This window comes from Typopeltis vanoorti, chromosome 7 (assembly GCF_054136105.1).
Source record: "Typopeltis vanoorti isolate ZY-2024b chromosome 7, IOZ_Tvanoo_1.0, whole genome shotgun sequence".
In the NCBI taxonomy this organism is placed as follows: domain Eukaryota; kingdom Metazoa; phylum Arthropoda; class Arachnida; order Uropygi; family Thelyphonidae; genus Typopeltis; species Typopeltis vanoorti.
Genome location: NC_143555.1, coordinates 124,056,064 through 124,072,031, shown reverse-complemented (window position 1 = coordinate 124,072,031; position 15,968 = coordinate 124,056,064). Strand labels below are relative to the sequence as shown.

Sequence of the window (15,968 nt, the reverse complement as noted above, 5' to 3'; positions counted from 1 at the left end):
AATTTATATATCATGAATATATAATTTTTATGAACTATTATTTGTTATAAATATGATTGTAACCGATAAAGTTTTGAAAATTACGAATATAACTCAATGTTATTTTAATAATTTATAAGATTTTTTCTACTTTATTTAAAAACACCATTTATGAATAATCATAAATTATTGATACTATAAATACGAAAGAAGAAAATATATTGTTGTACTTGCTTCGGCAGTACATATTCTAAAATTGGAACGATACAGAGAAGATTAGCATGGCCCCTGCGCAAGGATGACACGCAAAATCGTGAAGCGTTCCACATTTTTTCATTTTTTGTCTTTTCTCCTTCTAGAGAATTTTCTTATTAGAAATACAGTTATACAGTTAGAAACAATCGCAATTACTGTATGTATTTATTTTCATCAAAAAAAAAAAAAAACTTCACTCAGTGAATAATAAAGAACAACTACACACTGATAGCAAATTTACATGTCACTGATCGCATATTTACAAATCACTATGTACATGCATATTTCCATATGCATGTACATAGTGATTTGTTTATTTAATATATATATTTATAAATTTATTTCTTTATTATATTTGAAGGAATAGTCTTCTATAGTCCAGTGAACGAAGAATGTCAGGTAGGTTTTTAGGTAATATAGACTGGATGGTAGTAGTAATATATATTAATAAAGGAATTCACTTTTTGGAGTTGTGGAGGAACATGCTGTAGACAGCATCTAATGGAAGATATGTGAGGATCATGGTTTGGGATTCGGTTATTGTATGAGAAGATCTGATTATGACTGATGTTTATTGCTTCCAGCTGGTGAGAATAATCATTTAGCAATAACTTCTGAATTGTAAAAATATGCGAAAGTCTTAAAGGGAAAATAACTTATGTGGAATTACAGGAGTACCTTTTTACCTCGCCCAAATGCAGAGGCGTAGCTAGGGGGGGGGGAGGTCCGCCCCGGGTGGCACTTTGAACCTTTTTGAACTTTTGCAGTTAATTCTAAAATACAGTCTCGAGAACTCATTTCAAAATATTGTAATACTACTGCAAATTTTCCTCACAATTGCTCTAAGTGTTGCTAGTTGTGAGAGGAATTTTTCTAAATTAAAATTGATTAAGAATTACCTACATTACTATGAAATAGACTTCGCCAATGTCATCGACGATTTTGCTTACAGAAAAGCAAGAAAAATAGCATTTTAGAATGTTGAAATTAAAGTTTTATTTCAAAAATAAACATAGTGTTTTAATTTATTTCCCTATACGTCGTTTTGACTTTCTGTAGTATTTTTAGTGTGTATTGAGAGTGGTGACAAACTCAGGGACTGCCCCTGGCAGCAATAGCTCTAGCTACGCCACTGCCCAAATGGAAGATCCTAGAGGAAGACCCCGCAGAAGATGAATAGATAACATTGAAATAGACATGAAGCTGCGATACTGGAAGGAGTTGGCTAAGGATAGGAAAAAAAAAACGGAGAACTGTGGTGTTTGCAGCTAAGAACCTTAAGGGTTCGTGATGCTTAAAAAGAAGAAGGAATTACAAAGAAAGTTAGTATAATAGTCGTAGCTAACAAACTAAGGCAATGAGGCCAGAATATATTCTCATGTCTGTTAATCGTGTATGCTTTTGTACTATTCGCCTGTTTTGTGGAATGAATAAATCCGAGTTTCTTTGCATCCTACGTCTTTTTCGAACCCAGATCTTTTCATTTAGTGGACATTACTGATACCATTGAAGCTAGATGAGAAACGTCTATTTAAGTAAACTGTATACCAAGAGTATGAAAGATAAAGACGTTTTCTGTTTTTTTAAGTAGATGACAAAAAAAAATCTATCAGCAATTGGAAGTGAAAGAATTTATGGAAAAAGTATAAAATGAGAAGGAGAGAATAATTGCATGAAGGATATAAATGTTTCAGTTGCATAAGGAGGATTTAACCTCCGCACCCCTCAATCCCACCCTATTCCTCATGAGTGTTTACAGTACTTGTATGCGATAGTGCATTGACGTGTTTTAAACGTTAATTCTGTTGCGTACACAAATGATATTTCAGTGTGTAATTATTAATGTAAAGTAATATAATATAGTATAAGTAATATGCGAATTATTATTATTATTATTATTTTAATTTGGTTGTTCAGTCTTCCGTATGACATTCAAGAGATGATTGAACAGTGGCTTCTTTCTTCTGTTCATAACTCTCTCCAACTAACGCTGAAAGAGGTACACATTATGTACCTGATACGTGTTTCTTTTTTTTTAAAAAAAAAAGATAATTATCGGGGAGGTGGGGGTAACTAAAGAGGATTGTGCATTTTTTTTAACTTCCTTTTCTTATAATTAGGGAATGGCAGTTAATTATATTTACCTTGATATATAGTTTCATGTCTATTACATTAATTACATGTTTTACATTAAATAATTTCAATTGTTTTTGTTAGTTTTTTCAGCTAAATAGAAGAAATTCTAAATAGAAAATTGACTTTTCGTGTTTATTAGAAGGTTGAAGTACAAGGCGAAGTGTGATTTGCCTCAATTCTACGTGTCGTGATACGGGAAAGGTTACTATGGGATTCTTTTTCCATTTGCCTATAAGTATGTAAATGAGATTTATTCAGGTTTACTTTCAGTACAGAGGCGCTTGCAAAAGCATCTATTAATTTTTTCGTTTCTTCTATGGACCTTTTCGTCTCTAGGTCTAATGTGCTATCCTCAGCGTATATGCAAGGGTCCTTTTGTCTTCCAGAGCATTTTATTTTATACGATCCAGATAGTTTTTTGTTCACGAGTATTTGGCTTCTACATTCTCGTAGAAGGTGAGCAGCAAATTCCTAAATTTACCATGTAAACCGTATTTCCCCCTCCTTATCGGCGGTCAACGCGAGTCCGAAGATCTTAAATGGAAAATTCTGGAAATAAACATTTTTTAAGTACATCGGCAAAGTGGATATTTGATCCAACATTATTTCAAAGCCAAATATTTGCAGAGACTATGAAAGTTTTGTAAGTTGACCTGATTACGAGGATACACTAATCGGCAACCCCTAGTTGCCATAGCTACTTAAGTCAAGTAGGTATCGATGATTGTATTCTCGGAAAAAAAAGGTTATTGTGAACTTCACGCAGCAGTTCAAGGTGATCGCTGAGACTGAGTGTCTTTAACACAGCAGTTTAGCAGTTCAAGGGAGTTTAGCAGTTCAAGGTCGGAAGTTTAAAGTGTATTGAAGCATTGAAAAATTTGGATGATCGATAGTCAAATAGGATATATAGTATACAGAGTGTGTGAATTAACTCGCATCTACAAGTGGATTAGGATCGTCTGTACGAAGCAGCTAAAGAAGGTGCATGGAAGAGAATCCGGACACCGTAAGTAAATTTTCTATTCTATTTACTATTACCCATCCACTACCAACTCACAATAGTATACCGGCAGATCCAAATGGAGGAACTAACGTTAACAAACTTTAGCTATGAACAATTAATAACACTCTTCAGAAAGATAGGTTCAGAACTGGAAACCAGATATCCGGGCACTGTAACACTCATACAATCAGCACCAAACGACGAAGAACCTCATGGCCCCACTGACTTAGAAACTGAACAACCAGAACCCACCCCACAAGAACACTACTCAAACTCAGAAGACAAGACGGAAGACTTCGAAGTAATCAACAGAAACAAACGACGAAAGGTCACGGACACAGGAGAACAGGAAACACCAATGGACGCATCAACCAACACAAAAAAAGAACGCATTCCTCCAGTTATCCTCCGATCGAAGGAAAAATGGACGGAGACAGCAAATATCATGAAACACAGCCAGATCAAGTTCTCTACAGCAAGAAATACAGCGGAGGGAATACGAATACAACCCGAAACAGTAACAGATTTCAGAAACCTCACTAAAAAACTAGACGACTCACTGATCCCTTACCACACATTCGCATTAAAAAGCGAGAAAAACTTGAAAGTTGTAATAAGGGGAGTAGTCGAATCAATAACAACAGAAGAAGTAAAAGCAGACCTCACAAGACAGGGCTTTGCACCCATAAAAGTCTCGAGAATGCATAGAGGAGACAAAACCCCGATGCCGCTAATACTAATCGAGATAGATAAAGACAAACATGAAATATACAATATAAGAACAGTGTGCGACCTCATCATCAAAATGGAACCACTTCGAAGGAGGGCATCAACCGGACAGTGCCACCGATGCCAAAAGTACGGACACGCCCAGAGCCGATGCAAGGCAGAGTTCAGATGCCTGAAGTGTGGAGCCAAACACCCCACAGCTTCCTGTACTAAACCCCGTACAACTCCAGCAAAATGTGCAAACTGCGACGGCCCGCACCCTGCAAACTATAAGGGATGCCCTAAACACCCAACCAATGAAGTGACAACACGGAAAACAAGAGACCCAAGTTCCACAACAGACACAAACAAACACACGCCACCCACATCAAAACCAGCAACCCCCACAACTACCCGAGTAAACGCAACATATGCTGACATAGTAAGAACAAACCAAGAACCCACCACCCACAACCAACCACCCAACTCAGCCAAAATAACAGCCGCCCTAGGCGAAATGTTACTGGCATTCAGTAAGACAAATCCCACCCAAGAATCAACAAAACACTTCATGAAAAACGCACAAGTAATCTTCTCTACCCTCACTCATGAATAACACAACCAACACCAACAATTCACTACAGATAATATATTGGAATGCAAACGGCATACTCAACAAAATGCACGAACTAAGAGAATTCATACAACGCATAGACACAGACATAATACTAATAAACGAAACTCACCTACGCCCATCAGACAACCCAAAACTAATAAACTACCACCTATTCAGAACCGACAGAACAACAGCCAGAGGTGGAGGAACAGCTATCTTCATCAGGAAACAACTTAGATTTAACGAAATAAAACCCCCCCAGCTCACAACCCTAGAAGTCACAGGACTACAAGTTCACCTAGCCAACACAAACAGCCTCAAAATTTATGCCACATACAACTCTCCAAACAAACACATATCTACCACAGACCTGTCACAGCTACTAGACAATAATGAAACCATAATAATGGCTGGTGACTTAAACGCTAAACACCCAGCATGGAATAGCAGGATTGCAAACAAAAACGGCAAAATCCTACACAATTTCATCGCTAACAGGAACATTGTAGTCGCAGGACCGATCGAACCCACACACTACGGCACGTTAGGGCGACCAGACGTACTAGACATAGTTATCATGAGAAACGTGAACCATCAATACCAGCTAATAACAATAAACGATCTAAGCTCAGATCATAACCCAGTCCTACTCCAGCTGGGCGCTACACCCGAAAAAACAACTACAAACCCTACCACCACAAACTGGACACAACTACCCACAAAAATCAAGGACACCATAGGACCCATACCTATCATCTCCACGAAACAAGATATCGAAACTGCAGTCTCCAACCTAGAAAAACAAATAACGCTAAGCCTAGCAGCAGTAACCTCGATTACATCCAACACGAAACCAAACCAACTCCCAGAAGACATCAGAAAACTCATTCGACACAAAAATAAAATACGCAGACAATATCACAAAACACTAGCGCCACAAGACCGGCAAGAACTCAACAAAGTTACTCAACTAGTCCGCTATGCAATCAGAGATTTCCGCAACCAACACTGGGAAAACACACTCCGTTCTATACAACCAAACGACCAAGCACTATGGAAACTCCTCAAAAGCCTTCGCAACACGTCAAGCTATGTACCACCAATTCATGGGGAACACGGCACGGTCTACCGCGATGACGAAAAAGCGGAAGCTTTCGCGGACAGCCTAGAACTACAATTCAGCCCCAACTACAAGAACGTAGACCTAACATTTATCACAAAAATACACCGACAGACAAGACATGTACTAAGGCACCACAACCAGCAACCGAATATCCGCCCAACATCCCCAAAAGAAATACGCGAAATAATTAAACACCTTAAAAATAAAAAAGCGCCGGGTCCAGACAAAATCACGAACAAATTAATCAAACACCTACCACACAAAGCACTCATGCACATAGTTGCCATCACAAACGCAATGCTCAGGCTTAGCTATTTTCCAAACCGTTGGAAGACTGCAGACATAATCCTGATCCCCAAAACAGGAAAAGACCCGAAATTCCCACAAAATTACCGACCCATCAGTCTCCTCTCCTGTCTCGGAAAAATATCCGAAAAAGTAATCCTGACCAGACTACAAGAAACAGCCACCAAAAACAACATCATCCCAGACGAACAATTCGGGTTCAGACCACAGCACAACACGGTACAACAGGTACAAAGAATCACAGAATACATCACACACGGTTTCAATTGGAAACAACAAACCGGTGCCATTTTCCTCGACATAGCCAAAGCTTTCGACAAAGTATGGCACATCGGTCTCCTACATAAACTAATAACAGCAAAAGTACCAATACACCTAGTCCTCCTGATCAGCTCATACTTAAAAAACAGAAAATTCCGAGTGAAAATACAAGGAATAATATCCACTGAACGCAAAGTCACAGCTGGAGTTCCACAAGGATCACTACTTTCCCCCCTACTATTTGCCATCTACATGGCTGATATCCCACAGAACAAAACAACGATTTCTGCCTACTACGCAGATGACACAGCCATTTTAACCAGATCACTATGCCCAAAACTGATAACAAAACGACTTCAAACCGCAGCAAATGAACTCGAACTCTGGTTCAAAAACTGGAGGGTCGACGTAAACGGAGATAAAAGCGCAGCAATACTGTTCACAAGGAGGAAAAAATCCCCCCACAACGCAGTACACATATTCAACAAAATAATCCCATGGGTAACAACAACGAAATACCTAGGAATACAACTTGACAAAAAACTACACTTCAATACCCACATTACACACACATGCGCCAAAGCAAACACAGTCATAGCCCAAACATACCCACTAACCAACAGACGCAGCTGCTTAAGCATAGACAACAAACTACTCATCTACAAATCAATCATAAGACCCATAATAACATACGGATCACCCGCGTGGAGTCACACAGCACCTTACAACATCAAAAAACTCCAAACAATACAAAACAAATGTTTAAGAATGTCATTTGACGCCCCATGGTTCATACGAAACACACAACTCCATCGAGAAGCAAATATACCGACAATTCTCAAATACCTCCAACAAACAGCCACAAATTACTTCACACAAGCAGCCACCCACCCAAACCAACTAATAAGGACAGCGACAGATTATAATGAACAGGATAAAATGAAACACAAACGCCCCAAAACAATCCTGCTGTTCCAAAGCTAACCATAAACCACACAGCCCGAATAGGGCGAGCACTTGCTCAATAACTACTCCCCCCCTCCCTCAAGAGACACACATACAAGACAAAGGGAGTAAAAGCCAAGGGCTTGGATCTCCATCACACCAGTTTAAGTCACAAGTCACCATGATTGTATTCTCGTAAGTTAACGAAACTAACGAAACTTTCATAGTTTCTACAAACATTCGGCTTTGAAATAATATTGTATCTAATATCCGCTTTGTCTCGGCGAAATGAAGTCGTACGGCGCTTTTTTTTAGTAATAGACAATTCGGCTGATCCACAGAGGTAGTCAATCACCAGGGCAACTTGTTGCAAAGGTGGAGAAATACAAGATCCTTGCCGCCTTTCGGAAATCAGGAATACCTGGAATTGTGCCCTGTCTTAGTAGTTCTCGGTTATTAGATCGGTTGTCGCGATATCGCAGTATACTCGTGTTCAACCCTATTTTACTTAATAATGGCCCCAAATAATGATGCCTGAAATTCGGATATGCCAAAGAGAAGAACATTAAAAAAAAAAAAAAAAACGTGAGGTTGTTACAGTGGTGTAGCTAGAGCTTTTGCCGCCGGGGCGGTCCCTGAGTTTGTCGTCCCTATCAATACACACCAAAAGTACTACAAAAAGTCAAAAACGTATAGGGAAATAAATTAAAATGTTTATTTTTGAAGTAAAACTTTAATTCCAACATTCTAAAATGCTATTTTTCATGCTTTTCCGTTAGCAAGATCGTCGATGACATTGTCGAAGTCTATTTCATCACTCAGTTGCTATAGACAGTATGGCAAGATTTCTTAAACACAAAGTGCCGCCCGGAGCGGACCCCCCCAGCTACCATTGGGTGGTAAAATTCCAATTCACATAACTTTCATTACAGTATGTTGTTATAATTGCTCTGTTTTATTATTAGTTATTTTTGTTATAAGGGGGGGGGCTACTTTATAGTATATATATCAGTGGTGTTCACCCTTTTTTACTACGCGAGCTACTTTTCTATAAAAAGTTATTCGGCGATCTACTCTCTTATATAGATCACGTTTCCCAAACCTGATATCTGATTACGCACAAATAAACAACTAAAAAAATACACAACTAAAAACTTTATTTGTGTATTTAGAAATTTATTTATCACTTTTAATTATTTTAATACAATAAATAAATAAACAAATATATTGGAATAAAATATTTATTTCTCTATTTTGGAAAACCAAAGTTAGAAAAAACAATAGATTGATTACAAACTCACAAGTTATGGGAAATGCCGGTTGATTAAAAAAAAAAAAAAAGTTAATGTGAAATTTGGCATTGTTTGGACCTCGCAATATTTTCATAGTCAAGTTAATATGAAGAAGTGGCCAATCGCAGGCAATCATCCAAACGATCATTTGTAATTTGGTTTCTTAATTGATTTTTATGACGGTCATATTTGAAAAAGCGGATTCTGACAAGTAAGTCGATCCGAAACACGACAGAATTTTTCGCGCAATATCAGTTAATATTGGGAATTTTTCATGTGCATACTTCCAAATAACTTCATTGTTTATTGATTTTAAATGTGAACTATTCTGAATGTTTATTATCTCAAGTTCTACTTCAGCTTGGTTTATATCAAACAGCCCACTAATTTTATTTGAAATTTCTGTGGTGTTCAAGTTTTCTTGAAATGGATTATTGATAAAAGATACAATCATTTCAGTTTTAATAAAATCTTTAAATCTTTAATTTATTTCTTGCTCAACTAATTCTATTTCACGAATAAATTCTTTTAAATCATAGCGAAATTTAATAATATGGGAGATGTCTAAATTCGCGGTCATTTATATTTTTCTTTAATAAAAGTAAGTATTGTTAAAATTTTCCCTTGAGGATTTAAGGTTGAGGATTATTTGCGATTTTGAATCTTCCTGTTTGTTTACTTTTACAATTCAATTCATTAATCATTTTTTGGTGTCTTTCCGTAATTTCTCTTTCGCTGTTCTCCCCCCCCCCACACACACACACAACCCCTTATTGTCTGATATAGTCAATGGAGGAACATCGGTTTGGTTATATTTTTGTAACCTGACGTTTGTTCTCTTTCACTTTTCATGTTTGTATTGTTGCTTCTGAAGATGTTCTTACTAATGTCTTTCAGTTTGTCATACTCCGCTTCACTTTTCGTATATGGGCACTAGTCATTTGCCTCAGTACCAATATGTAACCTTTACGTTGATCTGCTACGTAATCAATAATATTAATAGAATACTAGGGCAACTCGCAGTAAAGGTGGAGCAAGCGCAAATCTCCTCGCCACGTTCTAAAAAAAATAACTATGATAATGTCTTGGTTTAAATTATTTCAAATTAAATCTGACTCGAAATGAATTAAAAATATGACACGAAAACTGTTGTAACGGGATTAAAATCTAATACGAGACCACAGGACATTACAACTGATTTTTGGAAGTTGTAGAACTGCTTGGAGCGTGATCTACCTTTGTCAATTTGCATGGTTTCAATTACTACTTAAAAAAATAAAAAGGATACTGTGTGTGTATATTTATATCTTTCCATACTTTACAGAATGACATAACGCCAAGCGAGTTCCCGTTTGAAGCGGAAGATATGACTCCGCCGGAGCGGACGTGTTAAATATATGAAATCTGTGAGATACACTGTGGTATTTTTCTATTTCATAAAATGATGGTGGCAACCCATTAAACTGATTTCACGACATACTAACGGGTCGCAACCTGCAGTTTGAAAAACACTGCTACTGGGTGTAAGGAGCGCATTTTAGAATTGCAGTGTTTGACCAATCCATTTCATGTGCTTTGTTTAACGAATTTAACTGATCGTGAGAATTAACATTTGTTATTTTGAGATTTTTTCAAACAAACTCAGAATGATTTACTTGTTCAGTATATAAGTTTCATTCCATGCAGCTACTTTTATTCATGCTGTTACTTATATTATGCATAGCAGAAAAGATCCGAGGCAAGTAGTTCAACAATTCTTTCAGATTCTCATGTCAGTATTTTGGGATTCAGGCAGTTGTTTTATTTGTGTGCTCTAAACGGTCAAAACATAAACAAAACTTTCATTTCAAAATATATAGGAAAAATCTATAAAATATAAGTGTAATTATACTAATATTAAATTTTAACTTAATATTTAAGATGTTTAATTTTTGTCTACATATTTTTAAATCTATTAATACACCATTTTCTAGCATAGATATGTTTTATAGTACTAAGCAGCTGAAAGCAATGACGACATACTTACCTGGCGCTGAACTTTCGATGATCATAAAGGCCGAAGTTCCAGAGAGAGGCTGTTCCATTGCACACACGGTTCGGCTGACCTCTGCCACTTTCCCAAACTGGGATAGATGGGGCGTGGAATTTTTGGTAGTAGGGGACTGCGTTCGCGCTTTCCCCCTCTATAATAATAATCCAAAAGTAGCGGTTGCAGTTTTATTTCTTGTTTATTTTGCTTATATTATTACATTACATTAAAAATAATCCAAAAAAAGGTTAGTGTACGTTATTTGCTGGTCGGAATAATTGCGTAATTTTGGTTCAGTTAGAAAATGGTTATTTGACTTTATTCCTCTACTCTAACTGAAAAATTTTCATCGAATAGAGAAGGTAAAGTGTGTTTGAAGATTATTTCAACAGTTCTGTAAATTGCATTATAAGCAAATACTAACAGATTTCTATCAGTTTTGTGTTCGTTTTTCCCATTCAATGACTTGTCTCTACCTATAAAATGAATTATATCTTCGACTAAGTGTGGACATTAAATAAATCCGAATTAAATTTATTCTTTTTTTTTTGTTTGTTGTTTTTCCTTTTATTTCTCTCATTCTCGTTTTCTTCCTACTTTTGAGTCCGTTATTCTTACTGTCTTTATTATCTACGCCTTGAATTCCACGGGAAAGTATTTACAAACATGGGGAGAACATATCTAATCTAGAATTGTAGAAAGGCACATCCTTACTTCCCTTGAATATAGATAATAACGTGTGTTCAAAGTATTGGCCAGTTTGAATAGGATAAACAGGTCTCTATGATGAACGATCTGGAAAAATGTGCTAATTTGTTCTAACCAAATCAATGTACTACGTATACAAATTTACTAACTCTGTTAACCTTACGCAGAAGTAACTCATCGGATTAATAGATATAAACTAAAACGCTAATCTTAACTTCAAAAGAAAAATAAAATAACTAAATGCTTACCTTACACAGAAGCATCTGAGAAATGGATAACTAACAAAATTAAAAAACAAACTTTTTTCCGTGCAGCTTCAAAAGACAAGCCGAACCCTTGTATAACATATAGTAAAGAAGACTGCATGATGAACAGTAACTAGAAAATGGAGTGGCACTTTTCACTACGGAGAACCCAAACTACAGTAAAGATAATAAGATAAAGTTAAGACATACGATTATCAGTAAAGAAATTATCGGATCATACGCAAAGAACTACTATAGCATTTCTACATAGTTTTTGTTTATTTATTTTTTTTTTTTATCTTGAGGGAATAGTCTGTTATAGTTCAGCGAACAAGAAGCAAATTGGTTTCATAATTAAAAAGCGGGTGGTCAGTTTGTGAAATTTCAACTATGGTAACATGAACCGGATAGACGAAGTAGCACATATCAATAAAGAAATTCAATTTTTGAAATTATGGAGGGACCACTGCCTTAGACAACAACGAGTGGTAGAATGCGAAGATCAGAGGTTTTGAATTTGGTTATAGCACCAGAGGATTTGATTGGAACCGAGCTTTATTGCTTCCACTTGGTAAGAGTAATCACTTTGTGTTGACTTGTGCATTGCAGAGGCATGTGAAGGTCTTAAGGGGAAAGGAACTTATGCGAAATTACAAGGAAGATGATTATAATTGTCTTAACAAGAAACCGACTTGATGTCAGTAGCATACCGAAGATAGTTAGTTAAGGTGTTGGTATCTTTGAATTTATAACTGAAACAACTAAGGCGATGAGACCAGGATAGCATGTCTGTTAATTACGAATTCTTTTTGTCCTGTTCGTCTATTTTGTGGGATGAAAAAACCTGAGTTAATGAGAGAGAAACCATACCACATCCGTATGAGCCCTGCCAACTCACTTTCTGTTGCAATCCCTTATTAAAGGTTCTTGGCATCCTAGTCAGGATTCGAACCCAGGTTTTTTCCAACCAGAGGGCATTGTTGATACTGACCGAAGCAGATAAACGTTTATTAACAGAAAATTGTCTACAGTTAGCCCTAGTGGCTGTGCGCTTCGCAACCATATTCCTGGGGAAGGAGTGTCCTAGATTCGATTCCTGTCGGAGACGTGAGGAGCTTAAGGATTTTCCTCAGCCATAGCCAAGTTAGCCAGTCTTGGGCGTGGAGAGCAGGAGTTTTGCACTAGTTATTTCATCCCGCAAGCAGGCAAACCGGGCTCGTGATCGTACAGTTATGAATATCGCCCTTAGGGGATGCAGCAGAGGAATGGCGAACCGGCTGTATTAATACGCCAGTAATCCCTCATTTGGAGGGGGACTTAACCCATCCAAAGGGACGAACGAGAAGGATAGGAAATTGTATACCAAGAGGGCGAAATATAAAGAAATATGATTTTTTTTTTTTTTTTTTTTTGAGGTGCATGACTAAGAAAATGCAGGAATTGCAGATGAAAAGAAACTATGGAAAAAAATATTAAGCAATTAATATAAATAATTTTCATCTACAGATCAGTTTTATGGCGTTTCAATTTTGCGGGTTCGAATCCCGCCAAGGGCATGGCTGTTTGTGATTGTCCTACTAACAAATTACTGTATACCGTTGTGACCTGTATCCTGGCGAAGTATGACCTTTGATGACGTTGCGCTATAAAAATCAAAAACAATACCTCAGCGCACTCAAATACTAAAAATAATGAAAGGGTATGAAATCAAATCCATACTATGCCCGTGTTCGATAATAAGAAAGGCACAAGTGCGCTGCATAGGAGTCTGCCTTTCAGAAAATTTCTGTTGATGGCATGCTTATAACATACACGCAGTAAGTAAACTTTTTATAACTCGAATTTTTCATAGCAATACTTGTGGAATTCCTTCATAATCGGGAGCAGAGCCATGCTTCGGAAGGAAGAAGTGTTTGGATTCTGGTCCACCTTTGCCACGAGTCGCCCTTAATCCATAACAATCAAACTAGAAATGCGTACGCTCGACACCAAAAGGACATGACGTCAAGGAAGTTACCGTTTGCAAATATAAATTTCAGTGATATTGATGGTTTTAGCTTTTTTTTTTTTTTCAATTATCGAAGGATTTTAAATTATTAGCGGGTACGACGGTTATAACCATTTTTTTAACTATTAATGAATATGAACAGATTCAGTCATATCCGCTAATAATCACTTTTTGTTACCATTAGGAAAGCAATTTCCAACCTAAAGGGGGATAAAAGATTGCGTGAAGGTCGTAATGTAATAAGTGTCACTTCGAAGTAATGGCTACTACGTTCAGTGCAAGAGCCTCGTTACTGAACTACCAGAACAAGGCGAGATATACATTCCTTTTAATACTGGTAACATTTGATGCTGGATTTAATATCCACTTGATTTATATATATATAATTTTGCGTCGCCGAAAGGAAGCCTTTTGTCTCTTTATTTTAGTAAATGTTTTAATGGTGCTGCGCGGTTCTAAGCCTTATGACTCTTGTAGAAACAGGAACTGTGAAAAGCTCATATGTATCTAGCAATTATGTTATATAAAATAAAAATAAAAAATAATAAAACATAAATAAATATAATAATATATAAAATTGTTTATAAAATATTAATGTGACTTCTTTTTAATATGGTATTAATTAATGAACATTTCATCGACTATACAGATTCATTTCGGCGAAATGGAGCTGTATGGTCTTTATTTTAGTAATAGACAATTCGGCTGATCCCAGAGGTAATCCAACACCAGGGCAACTCGTTGAAAAGGTGGGGAAAGCTACAAAAAAGGTGAGGTTGCCAAGATTCCATTCACATCAGATAACTTGATTACAGTATGTCGTTATAATTGTTCTATTTTATTATTAGTTATTGTTGTTAATCTCTTACTGAACCTAATTTATAAATTGAACTTTATCATATATCTAGTGAAGCTCTTCTGATTGACTGACTGATCAGTGACCAGGTGAAGCAGTTTGAACTGCCTCCTCGGAAACCAATGGTCTGCCACTGCCTGTACCCTTATGAACTGAAGCTGTTTCTAAAAACTTGGTCTTCCATGACTTAATGAGCTTGACATCAGGGTTCTTTCCAGATGAGGGGCAGGAGGAACTGGCCACCGATCAAACCGCCACTACAGACGTAGCAACCGAAAATAACCAGCAGCACCAACAAAACGGAACTATCACTTCAGTCACAATAGACGAGGACACGGAGGCAGTAGATATGGAAATCAAAAATGCAGAAACCACACAAAAGAGGCCAGCCAGCCCTGAAGAAGTAAATATTAAAAAATCGAAACAAGGAAGTCCAGCACAAGTTGGAAATATAAAGTCAACTTCAGAACCCACAAAGTTCCCTCACGCAAAGGCCAATGCACCTATATTGCATCTCTTAAAAGATTTCCCCGAGGAGGCGGCGAGACTAAGAAAAGCTATAGAAACATTCGGAGACATTCAACTGATACTCACAGGACAAAACGGGCCAAGAGTCGTCAGTGCAGAATGGAACGACGTGTTTGTCGATAATATAGATGAAATCACTCCTGAAAAGATCATTGGTCTTATCGATGCAGAGGACGACGTGGGACTAGCACTGCACAGAGGCCTCTACATGCTAAACCACGTCCGTGGAGACAAATTAGCAGATCTCATTAAAACCCACAACAATAGACAGCAGGAGGATTTAAACCTCGCCTAACAAGTCAGTCGACTCCTAGTATCGATCTGCCAGAGGGGGGAAAAAAAAACTTCTGGTTTGTTTTTTCTTCTTTTTGTCCTCTTTCAGATTAGAATTTTTGTTGTAAAAAAGGTCTATGTCTATTCCACACAGGAGGGGGTATCCTGAGAACCTGGGCTGCGAAGGCTTACACCGAGGCGGTGCAGCTCCTTGTGGGCTGCATCACCCAGGCCAGGCTCTGCCCCCGCTCTTCTCAGTATTAAACTGGTCATTCAGGTTGAAATTTCAGAATTTACCTAGTTTCTTACAAATTGTCATATGTTATTTACTAGTTCCTCTTTTTCATGTGGTGCTTCTTTCATTTGTTTTTCCCCACTTTCCTCGGGCAGACACCTGAAGAGGTGACTGACCGGGGAAAGCTGAAAGGAACGGATGGAGGGAGATAATGTCGGAGATCTGCTTGGTGCTGACATTTAAGTCAGGCCAAGTAGATCGACTGAGGCCTCTTTTAACTATCTACTACTATCCACTCTATCTTTTCTCCTCCTCTCTCACTATCAAGCTGACTCTCAGCACAACTTTTTTTTAAATCTAAAGAGGCCAGTGATGAAAGGCATGAACTCCCATTCTACCTTTCCATACTGTGCCCTGAACATTCGCTGCACTGTAACTAGAGATTTTGTTATCAGCAGCAGC

At 37.4% G+C, this 15,968-nt stretch overlaps 2 non-coding genes across 2 annotated transcripts; both read left to right on the top strand.

Moving 5' to 3' along the window:
* The first annotated feature begins 205 nt into the window (after nucleotides 1–205).
* On the top strand, nucleotides 206–312 carry LOC150105027 (U6 spliceosomal RNA). The gene has a single exon (XR_016548634.1). It is a non-coding gene; the product is annotated as a U6 spliceosomal RNA (small nuclear RNA).
* A 10,330-nt stretch (nucleotides 313–10,642) lies between these two features.
* Nucleotides 10,643–10,807, top strand: LOC150105026 (U1 spliceosomal RNA). Its single transcript, XR_016548604.1, has one exon. It is a non-coding gene; the product is annotated as a U1 spliceosomal RNA (small nuclear RNA).
* Nucleotides 10,808–15,968: the final 5,161 nt, after the last annotated feature.